Genomic DNA, 18022 nt, shown 5'->3' on the forward strand with positions numbered 1-18022 from the left:
TTTTTCTGAGATCTCATAATATTTAATTTTTACTAAAATCTCTCAATATATTTTAAATGTTACAAACGTTATTCACGAAAACGAATTCATTTTAACATTTAGGCTTATATTAAACATAATTTCGTATTTATTATAAAATAGAAATAGAAATTATGTTTCAGCTTCAAAATTGAAAACGTACTTTTTCTATTCCTTTGGACAAAGTCTCAATTTCTAATATTTAAATATGCTGAAAAGCCCAATAAAAGCAAAAAAAAAAAAAAACTTTTCAATTTTGTCAAGATTTGAATATTTACATCACATTTTGCAAAAGTATTTAATTTTAAATTAGATATTGAGTTCACAAAGAGAGGGAAAAAGTTGAATGCAATATATAAAATATATACATTCTAGAAGCTAATATTTAAAAAAAATATCTAATGAACATGCGTGCACTAACTCAATAAAAAAACAACATGGATTCTATACAAAATGAATTCGAAACTACCGAATAAACTCTTTCTTAACATCATATTGCAGTTTTTAACATTAAAAATTATGTTTAAAAGCAATTTTTGATCAAAGCCATCAAGATAAATATGTTCATAATATTTAAAATCACTTAGAAATAAATCCCGGTACTTTAATGAATGTTAAATCCTTTCCCTATAATTAATATCTCTTCAAGAACAGCTGCTGGTATCTACTGAAACATTTTTTTCTTCACCTATACGCTCATTAAAATACTATAACATAGCCTTTGATTTAACTCTTTTGAAATCAAGCATTCATTTAATATTCCGGAAAGATATTTAACGTGTCTAGCCATGATCCAGGATGTTTAATATGTCAGCTCTAAGACTTAATGTTAGTAACTAATGTTTGCATTGTGAAATATTTGAATTAATTCAAATTCATAAAATGGTAAATGGGTTCCATTCACTTCATTATTTATAAAATTACGAATGTTGCATATGAAATTGAAATGAATGAAATAAATGGTACTTATTCTAAAATATATTTAATAAACTTGTGTGAATTAACTTATCAAATGAAATAATGCGAATTCAATAAAATTCGGTATTTAGCAATATCATTTTTATCTTTGTATTGCAGTTTTTAACATCCAGAAGAGTTTTTTTAATCTTAGTGTTAGTTCAAAAAGGCGAAGATAAATATGCCAATAATATCTAAAGACCGTCAGAAAAAAAATCCGTGACTTTAATGAATTGTCAATTTTTTGCCTATAATTAATATCTCTTCAAGAACAGCTGCTTAGTATCGATTAAAAAAAATATCATCTTCTATACGCTATTTAAGATATTTGTAACATGGCTTTTGATTGCCAGGGAAAGTTTGTTTCCTTTGTAGTCAAACATTTATTCAATATTCTGAAAGGTATTTAATGCATTAAGTCGTGATCCTAGATATTTGATATGAAAATACAAACATTTAATTTTTATTTACTAATATCTGCTCGTGGAAACATTTTAGTTAATTAATATACATAAAACCATTAGGCCTTTTATTCATTAAATTTACAAAATTACACAGATTATATAGCAAATTGAATTGAGAATAATAAGCTGAATAATTCACAATTTTTGTTTGTGAGTGCCGTTATTATTAAAAATTATTTCATTTCTATATATTGATATCGGCTGTAGCTAAAATTTAGGACAGCAAAAACAAAACCGATTCCCTGACGAAAGATTAACCATTTCATCAAATAAAAAAATATTCTCGGAATAAATAATTATGGGTTGTTTTCCTTGGAAAAATCCGAGTTTCTGCAGAATATCACATTCTCTGAAGCTAGCCGATTTTAAATTATCTTTATCACAGAATTTTCTATTCAACAAACTATTATTCTAGAAAATGGCATGACTCTTCTCTGAGACTATGGTTAATGCCAACTCAGGTAGATAGCACATAGTGACTAAATCTCCACCACATGTGTCTGAGGACTAAAAAGATCTCCATGAAATGAAACAATTTTCACTTTAAGTCCTTTTCGACTGAATACCCAGTTGGGCTGACAGATCATAAATCGAAATGGTCGTAAGTCGGATTTATATTTTTCAACATCATTCTTTTTCAAACGGATTATAAAAATTGAACACGAAAGACAAAATTTCTCTTTATGTATCTATAACTATTTTACACAAAGCAAAAAAATAGAATGTAATCTATTACACAGAAAAAATCTGCTATCATGTTTTAATTTAGAAACCCGAAATATATTTTTGTAGTTGTGGAATTGTATTACTCTGAATACCACTTATTGGTGCTTAAAATTAAATTCTGTTCAAATACATCAGCTATATTTAAACAAATTAGCGCCATATCCCAAATCATTTAACTGGTACACTATGTACGTTTCACCTTAATTTTAATTTTTACTGCCTGATTTGTAATACCTTCCTTTAATTAATTGCTATCTCTGTAAATAGCAGGCAATTCCACCAGTCGGCTATTTTTGTTTTCAAATCTTGCTGCCGTTACTGTGTTATTAACTCCGTAATCCTAAAAGCAATATAATGCAACTTCAATTATTCTAAATGAAGTGTTAGCTGGCCTTCAATCACCAAATTAATATCAGAGCAGTAAAGTTTGTTAAAAATCAATCTTAAAAATATTGTCAAGCTTTTCGTTTGATTAAAACGAAAGTCTCTCAGTGGAGTGAACGCTCATGATTCTACAAAGTTACGTCATTATTCAATTCACAAAGCGACGCTAATTCTGTCAGTCACCCCCTCATTATATTAAAGGATTTATTGATTTAATTTCATTAACCCATCCGTCCATTCTACTTAGACGCTCTAACATCTTCTCCTAAAAATTCCCTAATCCTGCTGTCTAACTTCAACTCAGCAGAAGTCCCCATTAATCCTATTCATTAGTTCTCATTCGAAAAATATGTATGATAGAATGTGCTCATAAACTTCGTTTAATTTTCTAGAAAATGCATTCAATCATTATTGTAAGGAGGAGGAAATTTTTATATATCCTTGGTAAATAGTTAAAAGTTACAAAATTAAAGGAAAAGAAAAACTGAATTAATATATTATTGTTGCTTTAAAATGTTATCTCTGTAACAAAAAAATTCACGCATACAATATATATTCACGTATACAATACATCGCGTATCCAATACATGAAAAATTTACTTATACAAAACATCGCGTATCCAATACATGAAAAATTAATGCCTAATTTTTTCTGTCTTAGTGATGGCTTTTTAATATAGAAAGAATAAAATACAAAAATCCATCTCCCCCTTTTTTAAGACTTAGTTACATTATCTTTATATTGGTAACAATAATACTATAAAGATATTCTTATAACATGATTGCCTATCCAAGTTATTTCGTTCAAGTTTGAAGTGTTTCACAGGATTTTCGGGAAGTTTTTCGCTATTGTGGTAGAAGTATCTTGGTCCATGACAGATTTATTGGGTCAGATTAAGAACAAATTTCAAATTTTTCAAGAATTAGTTTTCAGCGCATCGCGAATTCTTGAAATATATTGAGATGATGAAAAGGGCACTTCGCTTCGCCCTTCAAACTTCCGCACCACCCCAACGCCTTAATGTTTGACCCACAATGAGAGGTTTGGAATACGCCAAGGCCAGGCCCTCTTGAATGAAGCCCTTGTTTGCGGTACACTGACTTTTAAGCCTGAAATCTACTATCAAGTCACATCGGTTTTTCTCTTCTATATGGAGAAATGCGCAAGTCATAATTTTAAATTACCTTTTAACTACTCCTAAAGAAAAAATATATAGGTATTTTTCAATTCTATGGTTTTCTTTCATGATATAACATCTCTTTAACAGAATATAAAGAAATTTATTATTTCAATCTATAATTATAATTTCTTGATAGTTTTGGCATTTCATTTTGCTTAGTTTCCTCAATTTTTATGCGTATCTGTAAAGTCTGACTTTGGGCTAATTAATTTATAAAATATCTATTTCTACGTCTTCATACATTTTCTGTCAACCCTCTTACTATACAGCCATCTTATAATTTCATACAGTAGGGTAAAAAGATAAGGACAATAATATAAGTTCAACAATAAACAACTGCGTTGTAAAAGGGTTAAATACACAAGTTTATTTTCAGTAAAAGTATATCAAGTTATGATTTATGAGATGAAATGCATGCACTGAACTAAATAGAGAGATGATATGAATTCTAAAGCTTGCTGCTAAGGCATGAAAGGAAGGAACTCAAATCTAATTATAAAGCTTTCTATAAAATAGAAGGAATTGCATTTAAATTTACCCTTAAATTTTCAGTCGGAGTCAAACTTTCATCTTTAGAATATTCCATCTTCTTCTTATCACTGCGTGTCTCATTTCTCCGATGAAATCGAAAGCCATAAGTTAAAAATAGGTGTCTATGGTAATCTGCAATTTTGAAATCGAGGTTTGCATTCCTTATTTTATAAATATTTATCTATTATTTAGTATATGAATGAACAAAATCATACCTTTATGGTTATTTGAATGCCTTTATCTATTTTCGCTATTTTCTAATGTAAATTAGGGTAATTTCGAAAACAAACGTATTTTCATTCAAAAGTTTCCTGAATCCATTAGATTGCTAATACGAAAGCTTGGGGTATTTTAAGGATTCTCAACGTTTTGGACCTCCTTCATTCTAAAACACACGCATGTATGCACGCACACACACACACAAATTTTACAGTGTTCTTTTACTTTACCTTGAATCAACAATCGAAATTTTTATTTCTTTGCACTAATAAAGTACAAAAATTAACACTTACATTTGATAAAATGCAATAGAAATTTTTCATAGCTGCAATTAAAATGCATCTGTTGAAGGACAAAATTCAGGATTTTGTGTGTTTAAATATTTAAATGCTAATTAAGAAATAAAGAAAGGTATTCACTTACGGGGAAACAATATTCCTTCTATAAATGTCCAGATTCATTTGAATTGTAAAATTACGTACTTACCTATTAAAAGGCAGAAACAATTTGAATGACAAAAAGTTGTGCACTCCAGAGGATTGGAGTCAATCTACTAGAGTATATTTTTACAACTTAAAAGGCAAAGAAAGGCAATGGATTCTAGAATGGAATCTGGTCTCCTACTTGCATTTTGAAGCTGACTTTTGATTTTGAAGCTGACACTGTACCAACAGGCCGCCGTGGCCTTTTAAATGTTGGGAAGAGAATCTAAGGAATTGTGGTGCTTGTATTTCCACTTTGTGTAATAAATCTATTTAGCTAACTGAAATTCGAAATCATGATAAAGAAGAAGTGTGGCATTTTATATTGGTCCGAGTCATCCTGAGTAATTAGATAGTGTTCTAGGTAGCTAGGACTCTATGTTTGGGAGTCATTCGCAGAAAACTTTTCAGGGAATATTAGGGCACATCTGGATTTCGTTTAGAAACAAAACCAAAGAATGAAACCTGCCACCAACAAACAGTTCAGCTGCAATGAGTTACAATTCTCCAAACGCTACATTCAATCTACCAAATTTGAAAGTTTCTGGTTTCGTTTTTCCAGTATAAAAAGACTCCAATACCATCTTCCTCCAATTCACATCCCTTATACCTCCCATTCATTAGTTCACTAGTCTACCGGTGAGTATATCAAAAATGCATAAGAATCCAAAATTAAGAATTCTTTTACATATAACCGACTACCATTAGAAGCAACCATTAATTTTATTAGAACCAAAGATATCTAGTATTCTGTAAGAGGTAAATAAGTATAAAATGAGCCTATTTAATTCCATAAGTAATTATCCGCTATCTAATGTATTCACTTAATTCATCAATAAACGGACTATTAGCGTTAATTTCCATGTCCTTAAAACAGCATCAGTCTTTGCCTGAAATGTTTACGGTGATTCCTGATTAAACTATTTTCCATCCCTTTACTTATCCTATTTTACTCGTTTAACTCTCTTAAGACTTAACGGTCTTAGAAGATTCTTAATAGAGTGTTCTGAACATGTCCCCGAGGACTCTTGTTCCAGATCATTTAAGGCTAGCATGCAGGCATGTCTTCTGTACTCATAGATTTGTTAAGAATTTACATTTACAGCTGAGGGTTCTCGAGTTATGTTCATTAATTTTCCTAAGCAGTTGAAGTAATGGAGTGGAATAGTTTTGCTGATCACAATGAAATTACTGATTTATGAATTATGCATTGCTTTATATATATATCAAATAACTATAATAAAGTTTCCAAATGAATCCAATTTTTTAAAATTAAATTAAAATGAATATTAATTTCTTGATTAATAAAATATTTATTTATAACTGATTTGTATTGATAAGGAAATGATTATTTATGTTTCTTAATCCATTTTCGGTTTAGATTTTATAATATGGTTACAAAGATAATGATTAAAAGTAATTTTATCAACTATTTGGTAACTTTGAAGTAACAATATTTTCATATAGGGAAAATAAAAAATTCATTCATAAATTTGAAAAGCACCCTTTAATGAAGTATAATTTTTATACTAATATATATAATGATCCAATTATTAAGAACTGATCAAACAGTTGCATTAAAGCACTTTAAAGTTAATATCTAAGCAATATATTAAATTAAAAATTAAAGAGAAAATTCATTCATTCAGCTGCATATCAGCAAATCCATCACATCTCTGATTAAAGGGTCATTTTAGGAAGTCTTGATTGGACTTTAAATATGAATTTAAAAAAGTGGAATTAAAGCAACGCCAATATGTTTGATGAATCCCTTTGGACAGTCATTATCATTTTTAAAATTTTAGACTTTAAGTATATTTCATACCGAAATTTTTTCTTGTAAATGTGTTTTCAAACTTTAATCATTTGAGAAATTGTAGTATAATAACCCAATTTAAATCAAAGTAGTTATTTAGCGTAAAAGTTTTGTATTGATTATCCCAGAAGCTTTGTTTTTATTTATAAATTCTAACATTACACAGTATTAATGGTTTGAAATAAATTTTGCTTATTTTATTTAAAATAAAAATCATATCAAAATACTAGATTTGATAGTTGTTACTGAAGAGTAAAAAATATTTAGTAGGATATATTTCCAAAAGGAAAAAAAACAGCAAATAGCTCAAATAAGACTTAAGCAAGAAAAATAATCTTTGGGTTTTATCTCAAAAGAGAAAACTAATTTTTTATGTAAACAAAAGTTGGATTGAGACAAATAAGCGAAATAACTTACAGTCTTTGTTTACTAGCATCGAAAAAGATTTTAATTTGATAAAAAATAGTGATCTCAAACAAACTTCCATGAGCAACCATTTTTTTATATTAGATTTTAAGAAAAGGTTATGATCATAAATTTGTATTAAGATAGAAAGCATTAAATAATTGTCTACTCAAGCTTTTGAATTTTTTTATATATTTGTACTTTAAAAATGCATTCCTCCTTTAACAAAGATTAATTACGTGGCTTGTTAGGTAACTTAGACTACAAAAATAAATATCTTAATCATTAACTGAGCGGTAGTATACCTTTCTTTTCTGTACTAATACCTTAAATTGAACCTACTTTGCTTTAATTTCTTTAAGTGAAAACAGCACAGAAAATAAAATATCCACACGAATCGCATGTTACTAAATGTAGCTTCTGAATCCAACTAATTATGTCCTGTGATTAGAATGGAAACAGTTTTATTTGGGGAATTACTTTAATCCTTAAATTAATTAATAGAAACGAGTAAAAGCATACACCTCCGAGCTTTAAGTACCTTTGAAAATTTTATTTGCAAACTTGAAACCGCTGACGCGAACTAAATAAGAACACATTGCGAATTTGACGTCGCAAGCGATTCTGACAGATTTTATTTTGCCTCCTTTCCTGAAACGCAAAATTGAATATAAAAAAGAAGGAGGGGGGGAGAGAAGGTAATAAAATTGGTTAGATCAGAAGACGGCAGTTTCTTTTAAATCTAGCCATATTCGTTCGTGTAGACAGGAAAAGGCAGCAGTGAAAGGAAATGCTCATTTATTTTGCTCTCTCAGGTAAAGGGAATGCTCCTTGTAACCAAGGTAACAACGATGAATAGGAAAAATTCTAAGGCCTCTGAACGAAATATAATACTCTTCGCATAAAACTCAGAGAATTTGATGCTCTTTGTAGATTATAATTTCAGTTTTTTTTTCTCTCTTGCTGAGGAGCATTTAGTTCTCCATCTCTCAGTAACGGAAGATTCTTAAAATTGCAGACAAGGAGAAGACGCTTTTAACGGGAAGCAAATTTCTTTTGAAGAATTAGGGTACGGAATCATTTTTATAGTTCAAATTGAGTTTGAACTTCGCTAAAGACATGTGATATCCTATTCCTGACTTGCATTAAACTATTAAGTGCGAAGGCTCATAGATGTTTATCATAACACTTATTCTGATGCGCAACTTTTGTTTATCCTCTTATTTTATTTAGTTCTTCCTGAATGTTTATTAGAACAAAGAAGAATACAGCATGCATCGAATCTGTTTACAGTAATTGTTTATTCAAAATGTTACAGCATAAAAGGTTAAATTTGTAAAGGCAATATCAGTAATTCGTAGAATTGCCCATAGAAAGCCCGATTTTACAGAAGTATACTTATTAATAGTCTACAGAAAATTAGCAAAATTTTAAATAATTATTTATTTATAATGAAAAATTCAAGAAATGGCATTTTTATTAATGTGATAAAATTAATTTAGATCTCCATACAAGGAAAAAAAAACTGTTAGAAATACGATGTTTATATTTTGCGCATAAAATTTATTTGCCACTCAAATTAATTTAAAATAAATTATAATATATCTTTGAGAAAGACGGTGAATATAAAATAAATTTAATTCTTTTTAGATCGAAAGCTTTTTATTTACATTAGTGGCTACTTTTTTTTATCACATTTTAATCGTCGGGATAAGGGTTTGAAATTAAATTAAATTAATTTTAATTGGAAGGTTTAAAAATATTAAAATGTCTAAGCAATTATTATTATATGTATATTCAAATCTTAAGGAAATTATTTTATTGAAATATTTTAAGGTTTTATCAGAATGGAAAAAATATACGATATAAACACTCAAAAATATTTTAGAAATAATTATTTTATAAGCAACTTTCTTAATTTAGATTGCTTTGATTTAATTTAGAATTATTTTGATTTTAATTTAGATTTTACTATTTTTATGAAAGTGAGCACAGATAATAGAATTGGAGATTTTTATGCTTATAAGAAAGGGGTCGATTTTTTGACATGGTATTTAAAAAGAAAACCTGGATATTGCATTTAAAATCCTTTATAGTTGGATTTCCATGAGCTTAAAATAATTGAGAATAGATAACTACACGGATTGTTTTAGAAAAAGGTAAAAAGATATTATCTTCTCATGTACATTGATTAATCAATATGAAAAATATTTACTATAAATTAATTTTAAAGTTAATTATTCTTTTATTTAAATCCTCATGATTTTCAATAATTAATCTAAACCTCTTAACTCTTTAAAAATTAAATTTACAACAGTAGCATTAGGCTTTCAAATAGAACAAACATAAGGCAAATCTAAACATCAAAGAATATTTAACGTTTTAAATCCTCAAATAATTTCAAATGTTTAGATTATTAAGAAACTGCTAACAGAGTCTTAGTCTCGGGGCATTTTAATATAGATCTACTTGTTCGTCTGTCAAAGCGTGCGCATTTGCTGCAGTAGTAAAATAACGGCTTATAAGGTTTTTATTGCATATAAATTATATAAACTGAATTAATTTAATATTTAAAAATATTCTTCATTATGTAGAATATTTGACAAAACATTTTTTTCAAGAAAAATTCTTTTATTCAAACCTCGGATAATCTATAAAAAAGAAATTTTAATGCACAATTTAGCTTATTTATAAATGTTTATCAAAATATTTTAATGATATATAATTTTTTTACCCCGCAATTGGAATTACGATATAAACAAGAATAAATAGTCAGTGTATCAAGATTTAATTTAAAGTTCTGGGAACAAACAAACGAAGTTTGTTGATGTAAACGTATAACGATGGTCCCTTTAAAACAATGCAAACCTTCTCACTTTACAAAAATAAATTTAGAATTTCTACGCAAAAAGATCGTTTGTAAAACCGTGGAGAACTTTTTTTTTTCCTTTCTCGACATACATACACACTTCGCAAGCTTAGCGAACGCATCGACCCTTTTGTCTCAGCCAGTAAACTATTCCCTGGTACAAGTTAAATCGACTTCTAAATCTATTTTCAATGTTCATTTCTCTTAGAATGGCAGAGAAAAGTTACGTTCACCTGATCCAAGAGAAACATTTTTAAAAAACTTTTCTCTCTTGCAAGTTAGATGGTAACGGTCTTTTCCCATTTAAATTGATTTAAAAAGGGGCATGTTACCCTACATTTCCATTACAATAAGCGTAATTAACTTCTAAAATACTTTTTCTGATCTTCCGAAGACTTTAATTTTGCATTCTTTAATTGATGAAGAATTTTTCTTTTCTGATTTTTTTAGAGAATGGAATTTAATAAGAGGAATGTGAGTAAAAAAGTTTAATTTATCTTTAGGATAATGCTTGAAATTCTGTGTGTCTTTTAGATTTAAATTTTTTTAGTGCTATAATAATATAGCCATATTTGTAGAACAAAAAAGAAATTAATAAAACTGTGGCGAGTAAGGCCTAAAGAATGTGAATGAAAATGAGAGAAATAAATTTAATATAATCATTTTCTAAGCTCCAAAATGATTTATTTTCATAATATTTCAGACTTAAAATTGGGAATATCGAATTTTATTTGCAAGGGTTATTAGAAATGAATCAATCTTCTTATTTTTTTTAAAAAAATTTAAACTGAAAACAGTATAGCTATTATCTTTTTTATTTAACTTAGAAACTGTTTTCAAAGTAAAATGATTATAAGTAGAAACTTATTAAGAAGAATTATGAATGTATGTAAAATTATAACACAATTATATAGAGTTAGCAAGAGCATATATTGCTTAACACAGTATTTGAATGATATTATCAAAACAAGGCAATGAAATCACGGCAATTTTTTTAAATTGAAAACTACATTATTTAAATGATTTAGATTACAATTTAATCATTTACTGCATAAATAAATGCAAAAATAATTAAAAATTCTTGTAGAATTTTTAGAAAATAAATTACAAAAAATTTCATATTTACACATTTTAGACTTTTTAAATTAAATTTTTAATTCTGAATATGTTTCATTCAGAATTTATTTGTTTGAATTAAATTAAAACCTAAATACAGCGTAAGTTGATAATCTATTGTTTTGAAGTTACTCAAGACGTATTTTGGAACAGACCTCGTAATTTTGAATCGTAGTCATATGCTATTAATTAGCATAGTCATATATTATTAATTATTCTAAAGTAGTTACCGCCTATTTCCCAAACTTCCACACCCTCACAACAGGAAGTTTCTTAAGTATATATAATATAGAAATAACATAAGTATAGTATAATACATACAAGTATAGTATAATACATACAAGTATAGTATAATACATACAAGTATAGTATACTTATAGTATGTATGTAATAGGAAGCATACATAAGTATAGAAATAACTATATGTTATTGAAAGCGAATGTGAAGTTCAGTCAAAGAGCGAAAGCATATTTGACCGCAAATAAATAATTCCCTCCCCTACATGATAAATATTTAAATTAAATGGTTACAATATAATTATTTCCTACTCATAAGAGCTACCGTTTATTAAGTTATTTATGATCTTGATTAAGTCTTGCAGTTGCAAAAAAGACCGAGTATACCAAAAAGTTTTGAAAAGTTTTTATGTTTTCCTTTGAAATGTGTTAGTATACCCTTGGTAAAAGTATAAGACATTTTGCTCCCAATTTCATCATCCCCTTTTTAGACAAAAAGGAAGTACAATAAATATTTTAAGGAGATGGCACCACAGTGATAAAATTCGAACAACTCCCCAATGGCGAAATTTAGCTCATGAAATGACGAAAGATTATCTAACTTATAGCCCATAGAAAATCCCAAACGAATTTACTTCTCTTTTTTATGACCAAACGTGGCTATTTATGATTCCTCGGCGTTTTAGATCTCCCATAGAAGAAATCAATGATTTTCAATTTCATTAGAGCATAATTGATTAGAAAATAACTATTTTAAGGAAAGTTTATTGAAATGAGGTATTTCTTAAAGGTTTATAATTATTAACTGTTAATTAAATTCTTAATTAAAATGTTTTAATTCTTTGTTTAAGGTTAAAAGATTCTCTCTTTTATATTAGGTAAATCTTTGTCTTTGGTTGCATTTTTTTAAATAATGCAAGTAATATGAAAATTTATAATAGAAAAATAGTTTAATTTAAAATGATTTGTTTAATACTGAAATATATAATTAATTTATCTGTTCCTCGGAAAAATTGAGTTGATGTTATGCATCAAACGTAATTTCGCATGTCTCATTAAAGAAGACACATCTATTTTTTTGTGTAGATCCGCATTGATTTCAAAATTAAATTTGTTATGTGATCATGAAGTGAAAGAATTATTTCTTAAAATTTTTGTTAAGCATTTTCTATTTAATTTTTGAACCTTATAGATAATCAATTCTTTGAATATTTATGAAAAATTAAATTTTTTGAATTCATTTAGGTTTAAAGCTGCAGTATAATATTTAAATTATTTTTCATTATTAAAATTCTTTATTTGAAATATAGCAAATACCGTTTCAATATTAAAAGAATTATATGTTTGTGATATTTGTTGTGGATATATATCAAAAAGTGAGTTATTAAAAGTTTATATGCTTATATATTTTTATAGGACATACAATATGATGAAAATTAACAGAAAAGTGTTACCTCCAATGGGAGCATTTTAAATTTATTTATTCATAGTTAAAATGGCCTATGCATGTACCTATGATTTCTTTTTATGGTTCTCTACTAATAGAAATAAAAAAAAGTACTTTATATCTAAACCTATTTGTTGATTTTTCTATGTTTCTTTGAAAATAGAAATTAATAAAAAAATACTTTATACTTGTATCTTTAAAATAATTTCTATGGTTCTCAGAGAATTGAAATGGAAAATAGAAAATTCCTGTTTACCTCTGCTTTTCAGCGGAATTTCTCGATGCTTCTCTAAGTAAACATTGCTGCGGAATTAAGATAAACATTTACTGTTTGTTCTGTTCCATCGCATTTAACTGCAGCCAGTATACAATTATTTGAGTGACTGCATTTTTATTTTAGAAACTCTTGCTCAAATTGTATATCCCACTCTTCTGTGAAGCAAACGAAAACAAATTAAAAGCAAAAACGTTAATAACACAATGGAAATACTAAGGAAATCGTATTTTACGTTATAAAAAAATTGAACTATCGAAGTATTCAAAAGCATAAAGGAAAGTATTTGTAAGAGACGCCTAGATGCAAAATGCAAAAATATATCATAACATTGTCGTAGAAATAAGCTGGGTTTGTTCCTGTTGATTCTCTTTCGCTTAGCATTGGATTAAAATAAATAAATGTCTAGAAGTAACATAGTACCCCACTAAATTGAATACCTCTATACATCGAACAAATTGTCTGTTTACCTTACAAAGTTTTTTTGATAAAAATATATAGATCTATTATTGATAAAAGACGGATATAGTTTTTGGTCGGGAAAAAAAGTAAATTATATAAGAGAAATATTACTATTAAAAGTATATAATAAAATTCTTTCTATAACAGACATTTTCCAAAGACCGGAAGTCATTTACGAAAAAGCATTAGTCTATGGCCGGTGAGTAAAAGGTTATTCTTAGCCTTTGCTCTACGAATCCCTTTTTCCAACTTGGTGTGATATTTTTATCTTAAATTCAGTTTAGCTGTCGGTTTCTGATAATGAAGTTGGTCCCACAAAGAAAGGTCCCACAAGTATGGAAAGGAATTTCGGTGTTGTAAAAGACCAAGAACTGAAAATCAAGACATGACAAAAATAGCATGGCATTCCGAAAAGAATAGCATCAACAATTTTGGAAAACAATTGTTATTCGTATATTTTTAGGATAAATTTCTCTGACAGTTTATTATTATTTTTTGAATAAAAGAGCGTCGTATTCTGACAAGAACAACATCAACAGTTTTAACAAACAGATTTTATTTGTTTTTTATAAAGACAGGTTTAATTCTTTTGATTAAAAAAGTATGGCAGTCCGAAAAGAACAACATCAATAATTTCGGAAAATTATAATTATTAAAACGTATAAAAAATTAGGTTAAAAGAAAGAATATATTCATAAGTTCTTAATTATGCAAAACAATTGGATAATAAAAAGAAATGAATAGTAAATTATGTTTAGGCAAATACAGAACCAGATCAGAATATGGCCTGAAATTTCCTGCTGAACTTATTTTGATAATTTATACATTAATAAACTTATACAATATTCACATTTTTAAACAGAAAAATCAAAGGAAGGTTTCTCAAAACTTTTTATGTATACTACTGGTTATATCGGTTTTTTTATTACATTTTGAAGATTCTCAGCAGTTTTCTCTCTTTAACTTACTAATATCAATATCTGACTAAGAAATAACTAAGATAAATGCATGAAATATGTTGTTGAAACATTTTTAAATTTATACGAGGAATATTGAAAAGTTGTCATACCAAACTTACTAATGTTTTATTATTAATTAAATTTGCTATAAGAATAATCTAAAAAATGTTTAATTACTTAAATTTATCAATCAGTAAGTTATTTGCAATTTAATTTATAAGATATTAATTAAAAATAATCTTTTTTATTTTATTAAAGAAAAAATATGTGTTGCAGCATAAAAAACACCAAACACCAAAAATGCTGCACGGTTTTTTTCTCATTAAGGACAAATTAAAGTTGCATTTTTCCCGCTAGAATTAAACAATATTCTGTAATACTGATTGCAATATTCTTATTTGTTTTCTTTCAACATTTAAAAAATGGTTTCAGAGATATTTCATTAATTCTAAAATATGTTTAGGAAAGAACATGAAAAATTAGTTGAAATTCAAACCTTATTAAAAATATCCACAGCCCAGAAAGGCGGCCGTTTCTTCATAAAAATGAATAACGTTTCTGTGTGTCTTAATTTTTCTTTTTCAAACAAAAAATAACAATTGAAAAAAACACTTAGTCACCTAAACAAATTTTCTTTTTATTTCTACAGTTATTTTATATCATTTATTGAAGTGTTGTTTATACCGGAATGAAATTATCTAAGCATTCTCAGTTTGAAAACATATTTATTTAAGGATATATTTTAAATTGTGCATTAGAAAAATCAACTGAACTTTTTTTGAACTATATCAAATAAAATATAAAGGATTGAACAAATTATGTATAATTCATTGAGTGTACTTTTAAAACATGGAAGAACTTAACGATAGCGCATGCTCCGTTATTAGAAATAATAGGCAGGAAAGATTAATAGTCAATTGAATATAGCACATATAAAATAGTCCAGTTTATTGGAAGGTTAGGAACTTATAGTTCAACAAATTCTTGGGAAATGCCATATAAAAAAAACTTAGTTTAAAAATATAAAGGTTTATAAAGACTTATTGAACTTAAAAATTTAAAAAAAAGGTAATAAAACTCTCTAAGAAAAGTTTTATTAATTCAAAACAAATTATACTTTCGGATTCAAAAAGTTTTTCTAATATGTTTTAGATGAAAAAAAGGAAAATGAACGGAATAAATTACACAAAATTGAGTTAAATGATTATACGATCCCAAAAGGTGATGAACGTGTTATGCAAAATATGGTGGCGCACCTGCATTTAAAAACTCTATTGGGAATGTTTCGAAATCCTAAGCAAGAATTAATTTAGAAATAATACGGTTAAGTGGCCTCAAAATTTCCTCTTTAGATTGCCACTGAGGACCGAAATTTAATTTTGAGACGCAAGAGAAAAATCAATAAATCGTAAAGTTCTAGTAAGCGATTTTGATTCAAGTCTATTTTAGGAACATGAGTCCTTTCCTTCACATCAAGATACTTAACTAAATTTGAATTGAATGCACTGCTTCGGCATTTTTTTTCGAAATAAAAGAACTAGTATTTTTAGAAAAAAAGAATTAGTGTTTCGGTATTGGTATATATTTATATCTTTAAACTTTAAAAAAATATTACTGTTTCTAACTAGTATTGACCTGACTTTGATTTTGGGGAGTAATTCAATGAGAAAAGTCCAAAGATTTTGTGAAATAGCATTAATAAAATTCCTATCATGTATGCGTTATTTATTGAAGAAAATGGTGCTCTGCTCTACTGTTATTTCTTTTTTTATTAAAAATATTTCCTCTTTAAACTTTAAACACAAACAAAATTTTATAAGGCAATTAAGTGATTTAAATTTACTGATTTATGAAATAATATTGATGAACTGAAAATAACTATTATTTATTGTTTTCTATTAAATATTGCGTTAATTTTTAACTCTTATTGTTACTGTGTGATTTGTGTTAATACTGAATTTTATTATTTCTTTCAGTTCAAAATATCAAAATGAATTATAACTCTTTACTTAAACAAAGCATAATACACTGCGTAAAAAAAGTAGAAGGACAGTGCCTTTTTGCCAATTAATATCTCTTATTTTCTCCTAACTACCAGATATTTATGGAGATTTAGTTTAATGACCCTTGTTTTCATTTTAGGCAAAAATTTAACATCTACCACTAATATTATTAAGAAAATTAGTATATATAATTTCCGATGCGTAAAAAAAGTAGAAGGACACTTGCCAATATGTTTAATTTAGTGAGTTGTTCTTTATTTAAATAGTGATCTTGTACTTTGTTTATCCTTTTCTGTCAAAAAAATATAATTTGTTTAATAGTTGCGTTGTTTCTCCGTTCTCAGAAATGCCTAAAGGAATACCTTTGAACGATTTGCAAAAAGGGCAAATTTCCGCATATCAAAATGACGGTAAAGGTGTCAGAGAGATTGCTTGATTGTTGCAGGTGAGCCCCAATACAGTTTCAAACTTTATCAGAAATCCTTATAAAAATGGAAATAAAAAGAAGACTGATAGACCGAAGAAGTTAACACCACGTGATGAAAGAAAACTTGCTCGTGTGCTGAAGAAGAACAAAGGAAGTGTTTCAAAGGCAAGGAATCAAGCAGGACTTAATCATGTGACGAAACAAACAGTTTACAACTATATTAAATGATCTAAAAAATTCATTTTCAAAAAACGGAAACATCATCGTAAGTGGAAACAAGCTCACATTGATAACCTTTTAGTGTGGGCTAAGGAGCACATGTCCTGGACTACAGAATGGACTTCTGTGATATTTTCCGATGAAAAGAAATTAACTTAGACGGTCCAGACGGATATCAGCACTACTGGCATTGTCTGGGGACTGAAGGCAAATACTATTCAACACGACAAATGGGAGGAGGGAGTTGAATGGTTTGGTTGGCTGCTGGATACGGAAGAAGGACAAGTCTGGTTTTCTTAAATGGTAGGCAAAAACATACAGACTACATTCAAGTGCTGAATTCCGAGCTTCTTCCTTATGCCTCTGGCATGGGGGGTGAAGTGTGGAAGTTTCAGCAAGACGGAGCTTCCATTCACACCGCGACTGGAGTCAAAAATTGGTTCCTAACAAATAATGGGGATGTTTTACCATGGCCAGCCAAAAGTCCTGACCTTAATATAGTGGAAAACATCTGGACAATACTAGTTCGTCGAGTTTATACTGATGGAAGGCAATTTGATTCGCAAACTCAGTTTCGAGAAGCATTGAATGACTCGTGGGACAATTTTTGTCAAACTGAAATTCAAACTCTATACAATTCACTTCCAAACAGAATATTTGAAGTTATAAAGGCCAATGGGAGGACCATTCTTTATTAAAGTCCCCATTTTTTCATTCATTATAATGCTGTCCTTCTACTTTTTTTACAAAGTTTCAAAAAAGAGAAACTATTTTTGTTGCCATTAATATTTTATGTTTGAACATCATAATTCTGATGTTAAAATTGC

At 27.9% G+C, this 18022-nt stretch overlaps 1 protein-coding gene across 3 annotated transcripts in view; it reads right to left on the bottom strand.

Moving 5' to 3' along the window:
* The window catches only part of LOC129959505 (muscarinic acetylcholine receptor DM1-like), a 282793-nt gene that overhangs the window by 112497 nt on the left and 152274 nt on the right, over positions 1-18022 (bottom strand). For 2 of the 3 annotated variants that reach the window (XM_056072368.1, XM_056072366.1), the window contains one exon: positions 4269-4393. The exons of the other annotated variant lie outside the window; for it this stretch is intronic. The gene's annotated coding sequence lies outside the window, so the exon portion shown is untranslated. The remainder of the gene's footprint in view (positions 1-4268; positions 4394-18022) is intronic. 3 annotated transcript variants of the gene reach the window in all.

Source organism: Argiope bruennichi, chromosome X1 (genome assembly GCF_947563725.1).
Source record: "Argiope bruennichi chromosome X1, qqArgBrue1.1, whole genome shotgun sequence".
Classification (NCBI taxonomy): Eukaryota; Metazoa; Arthropoda; class Arachnida; order Araneae; family Araneidae; genus Argiope; species Argiope bruennichi.